The following is a 16,417-nucleotide window of genomic DNA, read 5'->3' as shown; positions in this document are numbered from 1 at the left end:
CCATGATGCCAACGTTCCGGATTTTCCTAACTGTTACTTCTCATACATTCTGATTTTTGTAAAAGCCATTTGGCAACGCTGGTCCAAACATAGTCAAATTTGAGAGTTTCCTCTTCTCGCTCTTATATCATTTTCCTCACCTTGTTTGTGGAGGAATCTTCTCACGCCTTGCTTGCGTTTAGTTTGAACCTATACCATTGATCACAAACAGATGAAACACAAGCATTTCTAGATCAACATGTCAAAAGGGTCTATCTTCTTTGATCGATTCTCATCATCTACATTCTCTTTCATTAATAACTCAGCAGTAACAGGATTTCCTGATGTGTTCAAGGAGTCGACAAGGAGTGTGAAAGGGGACCTCGTTTATCAAACTACATGGCAAAACTGGAGCAAAATCTGTCTGAAAGGCCGTGGTTATCGAAAGAGAAAGGCGGCGAAGAGAATAGATCAAAGAAGATAGACCCTTTTGACATATTGATCTAGATTTTATAGTCGATATATGTTTATATATTTTAACTATCTCAATTATTTGATAATTTATTTTCTTGACTTCATCTCTTCTCCTACAATAATATTAAACAAGACTGTTTAAATCTTTCCGCTTTCAACTCTATTTTCTAAGTGATGTAGATTTGCAAATCAACTTACTGAAATATTTACCCTGAACTCCAAAATATGAAATTAAAATTTTATTTGGTAAATAATTTAACAATCCAATTTAAAACCATCGTATCCTGAAATGTTGCGTTTTTTATGAAAGCGACAATACCGACATATTATTTTTTTTTGTTTCATGGGGCTATCGTTTGTTTCCATTCGTTAATTTAAGAATTATTTACCTTGCAGCACCATTCATCTATCACTCGTTCGTGTTCTTTCCTCTTATGTACCGCTTACCGTACACAGTTCCTTCTGAACTGCATGCACAGTTCAGCCAGCGGTCAGTTCGCTCTGAACTGCATACACAGTTCATTCGGCGGTCATCGCACACAGTTTGTTCTGAACTGTATATACATTTCGTTCTGAACTGCATACTCAATTCGTTCTGAACTGTATACACAGTTCAGTCAGCGGTCACTTCGTTCTGAGCTGTATTATCAGTTCATCGTTCACCGTACACAGTTCGTTTTGAACTGGGTATACAGTTCATATGAACTGTTGCCCAGCAAAAAAGAACGGCACTTCGTTCACTCTTTTTGGTGAACTAGTTCTTTTGATCAGTTCATGAACGGTTTTCCCATCTCTAGTATATATATAGCATCTTCTTCTTCTTAATAACTTACATAATACGAACCAGCGAAACCCAATTTATCCAAGCAGAACTTAGCCAACCTCAGCAGATGTTCAAAAACGCTTCGAAAGTATTTTTGAACTATTGTTCCACCGTACTTCTCGTATTACATCTTTGAACGCTATCAAATAATCATTGCCCGTCTCACGCAAATAGCTCAGATTTCTATGCTGGATAATACGCCTCGAATGTATTCTGGGGTGGCAAGCTCTAGAATACGCGTAATCACAGTGGTAGTCGGAAGAAATTTCTTTGATGAAACATTTCTCGGCCAGAACTGGAACCGAACCCAACCCCCGGCATGATAATTGGGTGGTATATGATGCGCCTAACTGCCATATAAATGCAAAAGCGGAGGTGATATACATAGATGACAACTGATTCCGAATTAGCTTGGATGAATATACGACTTACAAATGCACATAGCACGACATACGTATATACGACTTACTACAGGTAAGCAAAGAAGCGAATGACGGAAAATGCTCTTGAGGTTATAATTATTTTTATAACCCCACGAATCGCCATTTGTATATATGACAACATTTATGTTTCTAAAAATAAGAATTATACAATTGACTTCTAGTGGAAAAGGCGTATAAATGTTCAAAATGAGTGGTGGTGAAGATTAAGAAAATTTGTTCCAATGGGATTTAAACTCCGGTTGTTTGGATGATAGGCAACAGTTATCCTACACCGCTATCTGGAATAATTCTAGAGAATTCTAGAACAGTTAAAACTCGTACATATAATAAGAAAAAGATGCAATCGGATACGTCATTTCTGGTCATATGTTGTATTTAACATATATAGAAATGGTCAAGTAAGGTTCAGTGCTACGTGTTTTAAGTAATCAAATAACATGAAGTATAATGTTCATTCAAATTTTACCAATTTAAAGTTGTTTAGGGTCTGGTTGAGATTAGTTTTCCATTGCATATATGATTTCGTGTAGATCGATTTCACGATAGTGTATATCATAAAACCGATGCTTGTTATACCGATTTGAGACTTAATCCGTAGTGATAAATAAAATCGAGGTTTCCGCATTTAATACGATTTTAGATATAAACAATGTATCCTTTGATCGACATTATATGTAATTTTGATTCGATCTCACTTCATATGCAACATAAAATACCAGAAGGAACCGCGACTCATGGGTAGCATTAACAGAGCTAGACGAATTCTTCGGAATAGCGATGAACTATCTTGTTTTTTGACGTGGGACTACGTCTAACCGGAGTATATGGGGGATAAAATGAAAACCTAAACACAGAACATGCAGGAAAAAATGAAAGATTCCGAATGCTTATAACTCGAACATTTCTTACTGGATCGGAAAGATATTTGCATCAATTGATAGGGAATATTTCTACGCTTCTATTGCAATTAATAAAATGTTATTTTTCATTAGATAAATAATTGAAAAACTGTAAAATGTTAAGTGTTATCTAAACGCCCTAACTGCCTCGTTTTGATTGGCCCGATTTACGGTTTCCCTAACACAGCCATCAAAACCAAGCAGCCTTGGAGAAATCGGCATTGCAAATACATGAAAGTCGGGGGTATTTTTGTTCCGAGTGATATGTGTTTCCTTAACACAGACTTCAAATCTATGGAACGTAGGGAAATTGGTATTGCAAATACATGCAGGTGGGGGTATTTTTGTTTCGACTGAAATGTGTTTCCCCAACACAGACATCAGAACCAAGTTGTCTGAGGAATTTGACATTGCAAAATCATACAAGTTGGGGGCATTTTTGTTCCGACTGAAATGTGTTTGCCTAACACAGACTTCAAACCCAAGATGTCTGGGAAAATCGGCTTTGCAAATAAATGCAAACTGCAAGTATTTTTGTACTCGCTTGCCTTTGTGCAAACTAGAATATGTTTCCTTAACACGGTCCCCTAAACTTAGGGACCTGGGAAAATCGTACAGACATTAGATGCGAATGAACTTTTAGGTTTAAATCCTCTATAGTATAAAAAGTAGAAGTTGAAGTTGTTGATTCATGCAAGCCGGAGGTACTTCTGCACCAGCATGTTTTTTTTTGCACTCCGAAAAGTGTTTTCCTAACACGGATTACAATAACGGGTACGAACATAACGCTTTGGCTCGGTTATTCAAGATTGCATTGATATTGCATCATATCTTCTGCTCACTGAAATGATTGCTAAGCTTAGGTAGTCCCACGTCAACCTTGCGGTTATATTATAGATATAACCCACCCATTTTTTATTACTGAAAACTGATTTTATTACGTATTTTTTTAATCAATAAAAGTTGAACGAGCCAAAAAATTCCGTAGAAAATGTTTAGCGAATTGGTAAACGTTACCAAAAAATTGCTCATATTTCCTATAATTTTTTCTCTAAATGCAATCGGTTACCATTTCTTCCAAGCTACACACTGTCAGTCGCTTCCTCTCCTTTAAATTGTATTTTCTGTGTCTCTTCTCACTGTGTGAGAGTTGCGTGAGAGCGGGTTTGCTCATGTGAGAGCCCCGCTCTCACTTGTTTGGACTGCGCGCAGGCAAAACGTCAATCAACCCATTCAGTCTCCCGTTCGAGGTAGCTAGCGTTGGATGTGTTCGGACATAGATTCGTCTCGGTGTGACTCGCGGTGTATTCCCATCTGTAAGAGGGAAGCATAGTGTACAAGATAGCTGAGCAGTGGAAAAAAAACCAGCCGTAGGGAAGAATATTTGCTAAGAAAGGTTGGGTTGCATTGTTTCTTCATTGCGGATAGCAGATTAGCGAACGATGTTGCGGTTTTACGGATCGGAGAAGATATTGTGTGGAAGATCTAGGCTAGGCTGATAGCCCTCCGGATGGAAGATTTAGTGGTTTGAAGGAAAAAACGGCAATCTTTTTTCGTTTTCAAATCACAGTTTTCATTCTCAGGGATCGGAGAGATGGAGTGAATTTCTCTAAAGAGGTTGTCCAGATTTTCTCGCACTCTCCCTGGATGAGTACATGCTGTATGAGTGTGTGTGTGTGTGTGTGTGTCTGACTAGAAGAAGAAACTTGTTTCGCGTGGTTGCGTGCGAGTGTGCTGTGAATAAATGCGGGTGTGCAACACACGAAGCACTGGGCTAGAACAATAACAAAATAATTCTGCCTGCTTGCTTGCCGCGGCGCTCTTCTGCACAGCAGCAACGGTAACAACGAAAGACTACACAACATAACATCAAAATAACGGTCGCGCACACCATCATCAGGCTGGGCCTAGTTGAAAAGTGAGAAATTATCGAGCCGTGTAAACATATATTTGACATTATACTTTCGTGTGCGGAAGCGATTGTTTGAATTTTCTTGTTTTCGGATGTTGTTTTTCCGGCTGATAATATTGGCATGTATTTGTATTTGTCCCATTTAGAGGTGTGAAACTACGCATGCATGCGAGTCCGTTTGTTTGGTGCTATTTTGGATGAAGTGTCAGTCTATCGACACTACAAACGAAATCAACAAACCAAATGAAGTGTTAACAGAAATTAGGATTTTATCGAAATAGTAGAATAAGGTAAGTTGACATGATTATTTTTTTATTCAAATTTTATTAAGCCTCAAATAATGAATACAAACTAAATTAGCAAAACATATCGTTCACCAAAGTTTCGACAATGTTCAAACTCTGGAAAAATATAATTGAAATAGGTTCTGACTATAAAACTCGTATTACGATGACTCAACTAATACCGGTAAATTTCCTGGTACCGTCGATGGAGGTGAGATTGGGTCAAAAACGGAAAACATTGATGAATTATTAAACAATAACACAGTGATTTATTATACATAGGAAGTATTGAAAATATCTCCCCTATTAAACGGTTCACATCTTTCGAAAGTATTCGCAATATGAGTCAATCCCACCCCCCTCGACGATACATAATTTATGAAAATACTTATATCTCGATTGCTTCTCAATGAATCTTGATGCTCTGGATAATATTATACTCGCAACTAATTGCAGTTTTCGAATCAATAAGGGTACAATTGTAATCTGGCACTAGGAAAAGTACAGACGAAGTAATAAATGAACCTTTTAATATACTTTCCGGAAATCTGGAACAACTCCGGTGTCGGTTCGCTTTCGTCTGCCATATGCTCTGTGTGTATATTCATCACCCGCAAGAATGTTATGGAGAACATCCTATAAAACTAATAAAATTAGAGGGCTGAGATCAGGGATTTCCATTTCGGGCTTCCGAAATTATACAGCCCTGCGCTGACAACCGTTTGACATAGCTGTCGACCAAAGCGTCATATCGTTAGTTGAATGTCTGTCATTTTACAATATGGATCGCACAACGTGTTAATTTTGTTAAATTATACTATAAAAATGATGAAAACCCGGCAAATGTTTTTCGAGCATTACGGACGGATTTTAGTCGTCATGGACGGCCTACAGAGCGCACAATCGCTAATGTAGTGCGTAAATTCGAACAAACTGGATCCGTAGCGGATATTGTGAAACCTGTGCATCATCGTGATGTGCGTTCGGCCGAAAATATTGCTGCTGTTGCTGCCAGTGTGGAGGATGACCCGAATGTTTCGATTCCACGGCGTGCTCAGCAATTGGGCTTGTCAAACACATCACTGTGGCGAGTTTTGCATTTGGACTTGCACCTACATCCATATAAAGTCCAACTGGTACAAAAATTAGAGCGTGGTGACCATGGAATGCGTCGGGCGTACGTCGAACGATCAACAGCAGCAAAATGCTGAATTTTCGCATCAAATTTTCTTCAGCGATGAGGCACATTTTGAGCTCGGTGGCTATGTGAACACCCAAAATTTCCGTATATGGGGCCCAGAAAATCCACACGTGATTGTTGAGAGGCCATTGCATCCGCCAAAAATCACAGTTTGGTGCGCATTATGGTCTGGTGGAGTCATCGGGCCGTATTTCTTTGAAAATGAGGACGGCGAGACGGTAAAACTGTGAATGGTGAGCGCTATGGCCGCATGTTAACCGATTTTTTTGCCACAAATTGAAGATATGGATACGGATGACATGTGGTTTCAGCAGGACGGCACCACGTGCCACACAACACGACCGAACATGGTCATATTGCGAACGGAATTTGAGGGACGCATAATTTCGCGTTTTGGTGATGCCAATTGGCCGTCCAGATCATGCGATTTGAACCCGCTAGACTTTTTTTTGTGGGGTTATGCGAAAGACCGTGTCTATGCCAACTCTCCGCAAACTCTTGAACATTTAAAAGACAACGGGGCTGATTCTGATGCGCGAATGAAAAGTGACAGCTCGGAAAAATTGTCTCACTCAATTTCCGAAGGCGACTATGGTGATATGTTTACCTTGAATGAACTCTCATGAACACTCACTCAATTCTCGTGGGCGATTGCAGTCAAAAAACTTGTCATTTTGTGACTTTTGAAGTCGTATCCTCTTTTGTTATCGACTAGTACGAACAATGGAAGCCAAAAAAATGAGTGCGATTTGCGTCTCCATTTATGATAGAATTATATATTTCAGGTTACGTGTGTATTCTACTTTTATCGCTTTTTTCTCTGGAACTGCAGCTTCAAAGATGTAGGAATAATATCCCGACTCATATCAATATCACTTGTTTATTTTGGCCGAACAATGTACTCCTTACCCGAAGGCATGGGAACGCGAGCCCATTGTACCCATCCTTTGCTTCCGGATCGTAATACACCCCTAAAAATGAACGAATTTGATTATAATAAAGAAGTTGCTTCCTATTATCATAATTCTTACTTATTAGCCTCGGTGAACGGTAAGCCCTTTTTGCTGGTACTGCTCTGACCCTGTGGGTCCGGTGAGGTTTTCGTTTTTTGGACATCTGCTGCAAGTTTGGATTCTCGAGGGTACTTGTAGAGGTACATCACGGCCTTTTCAATTCCTGGCTATTTGAGATAGGACTTTTCAATACAAGGAAACTGAAATCCAAACATTACTTAATGGTAGTCTAAACACTGCAATCTCTCCGACAATCTTACATCGAAAAGAAGTTCTAGAATAGATTCTCGAATCTGCAAACAAGGCAACGATTTGTTCGGTAACGGAGCTTATTAATCCGTCAAAACGTTTAGTACGTTATGCTCGATGAAGGCAGGCTGAAGATCCTTCGTGATCAGCTGGGACATGGCAAACTTGAGATGGTAATTTTCTTGTCTGCTGGCTTATTCTCTTTGTTGAGTTGGCGATCTTCTTCAGCTGCATGTCATCATCTATCCAAAAGGCGAAACTGCTCATTATCTATGGATAAAATTTAGCTTTTGGAATTTTATTAAATGCGATAATAAATATATCTTACCTGCATGGCTTTTATGTGAGGAGACTATAAAATTAAAAACCTTTTCACCAAACTTTTAGCGTAAATATTACGGAATTAGCACCAGACACTAAATCAAAACACGAATGCAGAATCAAAACACGGATACAAAATCAAAACAATTGAAATAACATACAATCATATTAATGCAAAGGGACTATGCAAAAACAGATTTGCAAATATATTTTTTTTTATCTTCTTATCCCAGTGATATTATTTTTCATCAATTATAATAAGAGGAAAAAATTTGTAAAGATGAACGAAATTATTCCCTGTACATATTTGTAACAAGGAATGAAAATTTTTAAAATCAAAAAAATATATATTCATAACCGCCCCATATGTGCCGAAAAGTCATCGAAAATTACCTGTTCCGGATCAAGGTGTGCGAGGAAACCCTAGGTGGACATTTGAATGATGTTGTATTTCACACATAATGACATAAACCAAACTTTAATTTGAAATAAAAGTTTCATCGAAATTCGAATTCTAAGTGTGTTTTATTTCAATTTACTTTCGGAATTTAAAGTTGGAAAACCCTGTATATACTATAATATTAAACCGAACTCCGTTTTCCATTTGTCCGAGTGTAGCATTTATATAAATGTTAATTTTATTCGAAAAATACGAAAGCTGAAATATTAGAATGTATACTTATTACTGATAAGGAATATTAAAATTATCGTTTTGATCCAAAAAAGATGCAACCATTTGATGACGAAGCGTTTGATTTTCTCGATTTTCTCTCTTCTCCCTTATTCTGAGCGTCACTGTAAAAGTTGCCCAATACGCAAACTCGGTTGAGCGAAGGAATCAACCTTGCGAATCTGGATTGGCACTTTACAGTATTGAAGTACGCAAAAGTGTCGCGAGAATTCTTCCTTCTTCGAGAAATTCCTGGAATAAACTGAATTGGCTGCCTTCGCACTAATTCCGTACGGAACGAGCAACGAACGGGAGCCGATCAATCTATCAAATATCAACTAAGCGGGAGGATCAACGAGTACAAGATCTTCACGAACTCCGAACGCAAGTTTTACAACTACTGCTGCGAACGTTGGAAAACTTGAGTCTGAAGAACTCTCGTCAGTCGATTCAATAGGGGGTTGCGGATGTAATCGTACGACACAATCCCAAAAACTACTTGCTTTATTCAGTGAAGCTTGGGTTTTTATACAATTTTTGACGTAAGACTACGTCTTTCATTTCTATACCGGGGTGTAAAATCAAAGTTTCAAAAACGAAAGCGTTACGCTGGAGACCGAGATTTTGAGCGTTAATAGCTCCTAAACAACCGAACGAAATGGTATGATAAACACTTCATTCGAAAGATAAAATGTTTACGCGTTATGTACTTGTTACTTTTTCATCCAAAAACTTGTTTCAATAGCCTTAAAATTGCTTTCAAAACAGGCTATTGAATTTACCAATCGGTATATAAGTGAGCGCTGCTCGGAAATTTACTCAGTTATAATTGAACAGCGATTGGAGCATGTTGTCGCTGTTGTGGTGAAGCTAACTTCGTTTATCATGAAAGCGCTGATGAACGGTGTCACCAAGAGCCTGTTTGTGCACCTTAGGCCAGAAGGGAATTCATCTGGAGGAGAGTGATGCCATAAACGGTTCCGTTTGAGACATCGGAGCAGCCACCACACACATACACATACACGCGCGGAACTATTTTCGTTTGGTTGCCATCCAGCATCGAGAAGATTCCGGAAAGATGTCAACGTTGCTAAAAAATAATCTACCAGTTACCCTTGTAATGGAAAAATACATTCATGCGAAAGAGTTTATTTTAATGTTTTCTATCCATATAACACTGCAACCAAATACATTTGGTTTTGTGATTTTTCAATCAAGTGCAATGAACTGGTGGTTATCGAGTTAGCATTAACCACTGGTGGGCTTCAGGTATCGAGGAGAATCTGGAAAGATGCTATCGTTGCTGGAAAATAATCTGCCAGTTCCCCTGGGAATTTAATAAAAACATTCGAGCGAAAGAGTTTATTTTAATGTTTTCTAACCATATAACACTTGTGATTTTTCAATGTGCAATCAATGTAAGGCCACATTTTTCGGTAATTTATTAGAGGTGCAATGAACTTTGAGAAGGAATTCCCGCTCTATGCGCACTGACAAACGATGTTTACTCAACAATTTCTCAAACGAGAAATGGGTGTTGTGAGAAAGGATAAGCGAACGCAAAAATAATGTAGACTGATTTGATGCAACAGATATTTTGTCTATTGGAAATGGAATACAAATTATATCACAATACAAGCAATGTATTATGTATTATACAATTTTCGTGTGACTGATTCTTTTGCTGAATATTGTGCATTCAACGTAACGCTCTCGTTTTCGAAGTCCCCCAAATATTCATCTATTTATTCATTCCGAATTGATTCAGATGCAACTAAAAACAAATGCTCACTAAATCAACGATAGTCTTACGTCCCTTGCGGTTATACAACAAATATAACCCACTTCCTGTTTTTTCTATCCTAATTCTAGCCTAAATTTACATCTAACGTGTGAAAGAAAGAGCTGAGAATGCAATATTACCGATATGTTGGAGAGTATAATCAACTTTTGCTAGGTCAAAAACTCCACGGAATTCATCTTCCCTGTCATGAGGCTAACTATGATCAACTGATGTCACTACACGACCTTCCTCTGGGAAGGTTATTGTCATTCAAGAAGAAATATCTTAACAGATTACATAAGTAAGCAACTAAACAATCTATATATAGGGTTGGGGAAAAAGGAATGTCGTATTTCTGATCGAAATTTGACGCTTTAGTTAACATACTTAGAATTATCCAATTTAAGTCAAATATGCGCCATTTTGTTCACAAACTTGTTGCCATTTAGATGTTGCCAACTTCATTATCCCCCGTTATCCATAAACGGGTCCATAAACTACACGAATTTTTTCGGCCGCCTTCGTTGCAGTTTTACCTCGCAGGTAGTAAAAACGTAAAATATGGCGAATTTCTTGGTGAACTCCATCTTTGACGCGCTATAACTTGAGACTGAAAAGGACAATCGCAATACTGTCAAAACGACACTTGTAGCACAGATTGTCGTCTTTAAATAGCCGTATAGTATGACCCGATGTGATAAGTACAACACAAGATATGTTCAAGTGTTGCCATATATTGACAATATACAACATTTCTTTTTCCCCAACTCAATATTACTTGTCCAGATCAGCTTAGCTGTCATCCTTTGTGGAGAGAGTTTTGCTATCGACATGCGAAACCAAATCATATACCAAATTCCAGAACATTTATTTTCTTGGCGAGTTGACGGTAGCCTCACCGTCCAGCTCGCCCAGCAACGATGTTGTTCAGTCGGTGTCCTCACGAAGAATGAAAGTTTGCCTCAGCGAGATCCACTGTTTATGCTCTAGGCAAATATTCCCCTTCGTTCTTCTTTTTTTCCTTTGTTCACGGAGACTTTAAGTCTTGCGATTCCCTTTCGTTGCTCGTCGATAAGTTGTCCGTGATTGATAGCTCTGTTCGGGAAAGCACACAAATGGACAGAACAAATGTATGGGAAAATGGAAACGCTTAAGGTTTTCATGAATTTTAACTATTTACACACCATGGGATTGTAATGTATAGCGTATCAAACAAATCTTAGGGAATTTCCGATTCGTTTGGTATGTGCATCACCAAAATCCATTCGCGACAAAAATAGTTATTAACGTTAACTTTATTTCATAAAAATGTGACCTAATTTGGCACCCTTAATGAAAAACGTAGTTCTAGGTCAATAAAATCTTTGATCCAGTAATTCCTCCGGATCCAGGATATTTGCGACAAGCGGCTGGAACCGAATTGAATGGAGTGAGATTCTTGATACAGCACGAGCCACCTTAGTTATCTATCCTGTTAGATAAGGTGAGCAGATGGAGAACCTTGTGGAAATCCCAAAAAGTCGAATGAAAAACCAGTTCTCAGATTTGTGACAATATGTGACGTCACATATTCCTATCAACACTGAAGCCAGACTGATATTGTACTACCTTACACCGCACATACACTGTGGCGGAAAATAGTATTCTAAATTAGGAATAATGTAGGTGAAATATTTGAGATTTTCGGTGCGGCCATGCTTTTCGGCTCTGTGTTGTGTTTATGCATGCGGATCGTAGGTGTGTGCGTTCGTTCGTTTCTAGCCGACCGGTACCTTTGCTCTCTGGTCTCTAGTGCTGCTGAACATGGTGTGTCTAACGACGGCGACCACGACGACAACGACGACGACGACGTCGGTGCGCGTTTTGTGTGCTCTTCTTCGGGGTCCCCGTTTTTTTCTGTTCTTCTGTTTCCCAGCCAGCCAGCCAGACGGGGGAATCGCGAATCGCGGTAATTGATTGAGCAATTTTCGGGTAAAGTTCATCGCAGTCAAGGTGTCAGAAGGAGGAAACGACGGCACGCGAGTTTGAAATTTTCGAAATTGTGCAGTGTGTTGTGTTTAAGATATAATTTGGGTCGGTGTGGTTGCACGGATGCTGCGAAAAACGCGAAGGCGACGACAACGACAACGATGGTGGTGACCTCCGCCCCAATGTTTGACGGGTGCGTGTGTGAGAAATTTTAAGCTTCGCCCGATAACCGAACGTGGGGCAACCCGTAAACTCAGTGGGCCAATGTAGCAATGTGAAAATGGAGCCACAGAGATGGTGCCGGTAGCGGATATAATATCTTCCAGGGTGGATATGTTGGAAAATATTGTGGCAGTTTTTCTCCTGTGACAAATGAATGAGAGTTTTACTGCCGTTGAGAAACGCAGAGAGAAGGTGTGAGCAAATGAGAGTGAGAGTGGAAAAGCAGAAGAATGTGTAATATTTGTGAGAGTAGTGCAGAAGGTTTTCGGGGTGTGTGTCCGAAAGGAATAGCGAGATATAAAAACGACGACAACAACGACGATGGCAACGAAGAAATGAAAATAGCATTGCGAGGAAGCTAGAAGTCGGGCAAACAGAAGGAAGTTTGACCCAAGAAGTGAACTTGGAACTGAGAAGAACGACACAACGTCGAGTGTCCGAGAAAGGTGTGTGGAGTCTCGCCATCGGATTTTTTTATTGATACACTTGTTTTTTTTCCGTGCGTGAGGTGCTGACGGGATATTGGTTTGATCTTCTCAATCGAAGGTATGCGCGCATTATAAGGGAGGGAAACTGAGGTTAAAGATGTGAGATTGGATTCTGGTCGATAGCTTTGCATCGTTCAAGTGATCGGCCCAATTAGTCAATGATTTCTCGAGAATCGTTTGCTTCTTGCTTTCCCGGGGCAGTTGAATTGAAATTCTATTGGCTGGATTTGTTTGTGATTCACTTGCTGGACGTAAACAAAGTATGTTGAAATTATGGTGCGTTAATACAGCGCAGCATTTACATGCGTTTATAGGGCGGGAATGATATAATTCGGATGTTTGAGTTTTGTCGTGTTGTTTTTTATGGCAATCCAATTTCCTCATTACAGGGAAACTTCGATATAACGTACCCTCGTTATAACGTACCCTCGATATAACGTACATTTTACCTCGATATAACGTACATATTTTCAAAGTCCAAAGGAATAATTTTTTGAATATTGTTTTTCTGAAAGAACAATCAATTATCTGTATTTTGATAAAGCTTGATTTTTACTTTTAATCAATCCCGAAGTACAACTGTTTTGTGATTACGAATTCTAAATGAATCAAGTTTTAATCAACAGTACGAAGGGAGAAAGGTTGGCTTCAACTTCTAGTTGAATTTATTCATTAACCTTACTCAAATAGCAACACAACAAAGTAATATAAGCTACGTTTCTGAGTTCTTTATTATGCTTCGCTATGACGTACAATTTTGAAAATAAAATGTACGTTATATCGAAGTTACTCTGTATTCTTCAATTGAACATTTTGAAATTTTCTAGGTCGGTGAGAAATTATTTTTATTCTTGGGGTGTGATAAGTCATTGCTCGAAAAACTGTTCTAATAAAAGGCTCTGCAAATTTATCATGGGCCAATCCGCATCTGGAATCAAATTCATATACAGGTCAGAATCGAGTATATAGAGACTCCATTATAATAGGAGTATTTAGGACATATATAGGAGTACCGGTAGTTTTCTTGGTTTTTTTTTCAAAAATTAATGCTTTATTCTGCGAAAATGGTTACAAATTTGATATTCGAAGTATTGCCCGTCGCTAGTCACAACTTTTTCCCATCTTTCTGGCAATTCACGGAACTTTTTGCGGAAATAATCGGCCGGTTTGTCGGCTAACCACGAATAGATTCAAATTTTTGACTTCATCAAAATTGGAGAAGTGCTGGTCAACCAGTCCATGTTGGATCGGTCGAAAAAGGTAGTAGTCGGACGGAACAATGTCTGGAGAACACGGCGGTTGGGATAGGACCTCCCATTTCAGCGTTTCCAAGTATGTTTTGACCGGTTTCGTGACATGCGCCCGAGCATTGTCGTGCTGCAAAATAACTTTATCGTGTCTTTGCACGTATTGTGGCCGTTTTTCCTTCAGTGCACGGATCAAACGCATCAATTGTCGTCGGTAGAGGTCCCCAGTTTCATCTGGTTTTACTAGCTCATAGTACACTGCACCCAACTGGTCCCACCAAATAGACAGCATAACCTTCTGGTCGTGAATATTACGCGCGGCCGTCGATGTTGATGCATGGCCGGGGTATCCATACGTTGCCCGACGTCTAGGATTGTCGTAATGGACCCACTTTTCATCACCATTAACGATTCGATGCAAAAAAAACCTTTCTTTTATGTCGTTGGAGCAGTTGTTCACACGTGAAAAAACGGCGTTCGACGTCTCGTGGCTTCAATTCATTCGGCACCCAATGTGCTATCTTTCGGACCATTCCCATTGCTTTCAAACGATTGGATATGGTTTGCTGAGCTACTCCAAGTGTATCTGTAGTTCTTGTTGCGTTTGTGACGGATCTTGATCGAGTAAAGCCTCCAATCCTTCATCTTCTAACTTTTTTGGCGGTCCGGAAGGTTCTTCGTCTTCCTTATCAAAATTACCACTTTTAAACCGTGCAAACCTGACACCAAAATGCGATGATTTCTTCATATTGAAGTAATAGCTTTTTTATCATATTGATGTAATGAAGTAATGAAGTAACCCCGCAAAAACAATCTCGTTGGTACGAAGTTCGACATATTCGAAGTGGCAAAAAACTATGTTGGTTACGCTTCAACTTTTTGACATATACTGAAAAAGACGCACAATGACAGTAGCTTTCCAACGAATGTCTGGAAATTTGATTCACTAGAATAATAATCAAGTTACGTCACCTGTTGTAAAACCGAAGAAACTTACCGGTACACCTAATATATGATTCGATTACATACGATTTTAGAATCAATGCAGTTTGATATATTTTTTTAAATACCTCAAATGTGATTTACTTCGAATGTTTTGTTATATTATTTACTACTTCAACACGATGAGCCCCGAATTGTTCTTGCTACGCTTTTCATTTAGCCCGCACCTAGACCATTTTCACAATATCAGTGTCGGTCCCCGCTCACAAAGATATTCATCGTAAAGGGAGAAAATTCGACTCGAAAGTAATCACATATCGTAAAACATCCGAAAACAAACCATTTGTTTTATATTTCCTTATTTTGTAACTGTCAGTCTCATTGATCAACGTTCTTCTTACGACAAGTTCAATGTCAGTCTCTAGAGACCGACACGGGGCTCAACGTGTTAACTAGCATTTATTGAACACCAATTCAGTTCGATAAAATTGTTTAGCCTATTGAGACTTGAATAAATTTTACTGTCCAGTTGTTATAAGATCGTTTTGAATTTCACCCTTTTTTATTACTCAAAAGCAATTTTCAAATTTAAAAAATCATTTACTTCATCTTTAAATCTGAAATACCAACAAATCTAAAACCCTTAAGCTGAAGTACAGAGTTCCAAAATTCATAACTCGAATTTAAAAACAAATCAAATATAACAACTACGGCAAATATAGAAAATACAAGAAAAGCAAAAATTAAAGAAGTACATGAAATTCGAGAAATATAAAACACAAATACACAAGAGCAATAAAAACAAATACAGTAATACAAAAATATCAAAATATGAAAACTATACAAAAAATACGGGAACTCAAAGATACGAATAAATGATAAGACGAATAGACGAATAGAAGAAAAGACAAAAAGATGAAAAAACGAATAAATGGAAGTACGAATAAGCGAGAAGATGAAAAGATGAATAGACGAAAAACAAAAAGACAAAAAGACTAGAAGACGAAAGGACGAAGACGGAAACGAAAAGACAAAAAAAACGAAGACGAATAGACGAAATAAATAAAAGTAATAAAAGATGAATAAATGAAAGTACGAATGAGCGAAAAGATGAAAAGACGAATAGACGAAAAGACAAAAAGACTAAAAGACGAAAGGACGAAGACGGAAACGAAAAGACAGAAAAAACGAAGACGGAAAAACGAAACGATACACTTTAAACAGACGGAAAGACGAATAAAAGATAATATTAAAAGACGAATAGACGAATAGAAGAAAAGGCGAATACACGAAGGTACGAATTGAACGAAAAGATGAACAGACGAATAAACGAATGTACGAATAAACGAAAAAATGAATAGACGAAAAGGTGTAAGGACGAAAGGACGAGAGGGCGAAAGGACGAAAAGACGAAAAAGAAAAAAAAACAAAAAAGACGAATAGATGAACAGAGGAATAGACAAAATAGACGGAAAAACAAATAAACGATAATATTAAAA

The 16,417-nt window shown here is 38.4% G+C and overlaps 1 protein-coding gene across 9 annotated transcripts in view; it reads left to right on the top strand.

The window, feature by feature from the left end:
- Window positions 1-3,866: 3,866 nt before the first annotated feature.
- Window positions 3,867-16,417, top strand: part of LOC129765451 (uncharacterized) — a 134,809-nt gene continuing 122,258 nt past the window's right edge. For 3 of the 9 annotated variants that reach the window (XM_055765799.1, XM_055765800.1, XM_055765798.1), the window contains exon 1: window positions 3,867-4,820. The gene's annotated coding sequence lies outside the window, so the exon portion shown is untranslated. Of the gene's footprint in view, window positions 4,821-11,854; window positions 12,788-16,417 lie in introns of those variants that run through there. The other 6 variants (XM_055765793.1, XM_055765791.1, XM_055765795.1 and 3 more) reach the window with 6 other exon arrangements.

This window comes from Toxorhynchites rutilus, chromosome 2 (assembly GCF_029784135.1).
Source record: "Toxorhynchites rutilus septentrionalis strain SRP chromosome 2, ASM2978413v1, whole genome shotgun sequence".
Lineage (NCBI taxonomy): Eukaryota > Metazoa > Arthropoda > Insecta > Diptera > Culicidae > Toxorhynchites > Toxorhynchites rutilus.
This window is presented reverse-complemented; position numbering and strand designations above follow the sequence as displayed.